We start from the raw sequence: 2,884 nt of genomic DNA, 5'->3' as shown, positions 1-2,884 counted from the left end.
TAGTTCTTGTGTTGACCATTTAGCCCTACAGTATTGACCCTGACCCCAGGAGCTTTTGTTTTCACAACCTAGTGTTAGGTTGAAATTTACTTTCCCACTGTTCACCCGTTATACTATGTTAGGTTAGCAATGTGTGGCTAATATAGACGCCATTTGTATTCACGTTATGTAACCCACTGAATTATCGTTGCTGTATGTAGGCTTTAGCTAGCCCCTGTGACTCCATTTTGTATTTCTTAACCACTAAAAGACTGCTTAGGCTGTGCTCACATTAGACCTTACTTCCCTAACTTGCTTACCTCAGCAGAAAACTGTACTTAGTTATTATTCTCTTCTGTTCAAGGCTGTAACTCGACTTGCTAATGAACTGTTATTCTGTTTGCACATTCCAATCTCTTCGTGTAGTTCTGCTCCCATGTTAGGAGATGCTGAGACTCGGCATAGTGGCCTTGAAATACTTATAGTGCATCCCTCTGGTAGCTGCTAGCTCATCCCTAAGTACCTCCTTTGTTCATGCCCGGCTCTAGCCAGTAATTTTCCAGTGGCCGAAGTCTCCAGAAAGGTTTATTATGTATTAGCGTTCCCTGGGGAGTCATTCCCCCTCGACAGACATCTTAGGGTGAAGGTCTGACTGGGCTCCTCTGTAGAGCATATACCCAAGTGAATGTAAGTTTTCATTCTCTGCTGTCTGACCAACTCTTCATTTTGGGAAGGCATAGCAGGTGGTCGTAAGAACCTGCATGGCCCTAGAGGGCCCGTCCTTCAGTTGGCACCCAAACTGGGACCCCACAAAGTGTCGCCCCCTGACCCGTAATCAAGTTGTAGGGGCAGGGGTGGCGTCTGGATGGTCGGGCAGATCGGGCCCACACACAAGACCGAGCTTGGTTTTCGCAGCTGCCCCACCAATCTGATTAGACATATCCTCGGCTAGTAGTCACTGGCTGGGGTCATGAGAAGGTGAAACCTTGGAGTTGACCGTGTGGGTCAGAAGAGTCGGCAGTGGAGCCAAAGGCAGACTTTTTGGCTTTACGGGGGCGTATTATTTCCTATATGCACTCCCTTCTCCCTCTGAAGAAAGTAGATTGGGATAAGTTGAATGCGTGTCGTCAGAAAAAAGATGAGAGTGTGTCGGATTCTTCACCAGATTTAAAGGGGTGTTTCTCTTCTTTAGTGGTCAGGAATTGTCAGAGGAGGGTGGCGTCCATTTGTTTGTGAACAAATTTGACACTAACTTACTCCCTGAGGTTGCAACTAGGTTGCTGGCCTCGGAAAGTACCTGGACTACCTCCTCCCCATCAGTAATACTGAGTATGGCACAGTACTATGAGCATAGAGAGAACGAGGACAAAGAAATAGTGGAAAAGACGTCAAAAGATTTGAAGACAATGGTGTTAATGCAGCAAGTGCGAGTGGAAAAGGGTGGGGACAAGGTTCGGGTTTGCGTCCACGGCCACCCCGATAAACAGGCGGGTGCTTCATGTGTTCCTGTGGGACCAAAGCAATGTGTGTACTATAAAAAGGAGGGATGTTGGCAGGACAAGTGTCTGGAATTGTTGCAAAAAGGTGGGGCTCCGAGAAGTCAGGGTTTTGGAGGCAAAGGGCAAGGAGGAGGAGGCCATGGGGGGACGCAGTCAGAGGGCGCGTCTTACAACAGATAGAGCGGGAACTATTTTGACGACCCTCAAGGAAGACAGTACTACCATGACGGCTATGATATGGACGAAGTGACTGGTTTGTCTCACAGCTAGGACAGCCAATGGCAGGGTGAGGGACCAGTTCTGGTACCTGTAGATCAGCGTGGACTGTACGTTACTGCAGATTTAGAAGTTACCTCCGAGAAGTTTCGAGTTGACAAAGGGGCTATGAATATCTCTGTTTCCTGTTCACTAGTCTCAGGGGCGGCTCTGTCTGGCCAAAACAATATTTTGGTGGGTTTCTCAGTGGTACCGGTCATTAGACCCATTTCCAAGCTCCTTGCTTCGACTATTGGTCCCTTTACAGTTGACTCACCATTCCTACTGACGCCCAATTGTGGGGAGATCTTACTGGGACTCGTTCTGTTTAATAGATTGCATGCGACAATTTACTGTTCTCCAACGGAGTTTACATGATTGTTGGCCCGCGAGTTGCCTATGCCAAGCAATGCTTCATAAAGGATGATCCCCTCCCTCTCAAGTTCATTATCGACTACAGGAGAAACAGATATGGGGTTGCTTTAGATCCCACCAGTCTCTATACAGGTAAAGGACATTGCCAGGCTGCCCTGAATTCCCCAGTTCAAGATATCCCAGGCAGGGGAGAAGGCCTTGTTGCAAATAATACAGGAATTGATTACACCTGATGTGGTTGAAGAGACAACGGCAAATGTGTGCGACAACCCTATTCTCCCTATTCTTAAATTGGCACCTTTGGACTGTTCTAACACCCACCCTGATGTTAACTGTTTCGTTATTGATCTCAGAGAGGTCAACACCATCGTGGTTCCCCAATATCCCATGGTCCCTGACATTACAACGATCCTGACAATGATTCCCCTGACAGCTAAATTCTTCTCAGTGATTGATTTGAAAAGCACTTTCTTTAGCATCCAAATACACCCCGACAGCGGTCATCTGTTTGTATTTGCAATAGCCGGTTGGAGCTTTAGATTCTGTCGTGCTCCACAAGGCTATACAGAAAGCCCCAGTATTTATAGTCAGGCTTTGAAAACACAATTAGATGCTTTGGAACTCCCCTCTGGTAATGTGTTGCTGTAATATGTTGATGATCCCCTAGTGGCCTTGGACACTGAAACAGGCTGTAAAGATGCCACGATTAAATTGTTGTTACATTTGGCACATCATGGACACAAGGTGTTACTTTCGTAATTTCAGCATTGTCAAAA

Source organism: Lissotriton vulgaris, unplaced genomic scaffold, assembly GCF_964263255.1.
Source record: "Lissotriton vulgaris unplaced genomic scaffold, aLisVul1.2 SCAFFOLD_1554, whole genome shotgun sequence".
Lineage (NCBI taxonomy): Eukaryota > Metazoa > Chordata > Amphibia > Caudata > Salamandridae > Lissotriton > Lissotriton vulgaris.
This window is presented reverse-complemented; position numbering follows the sequence as displayed.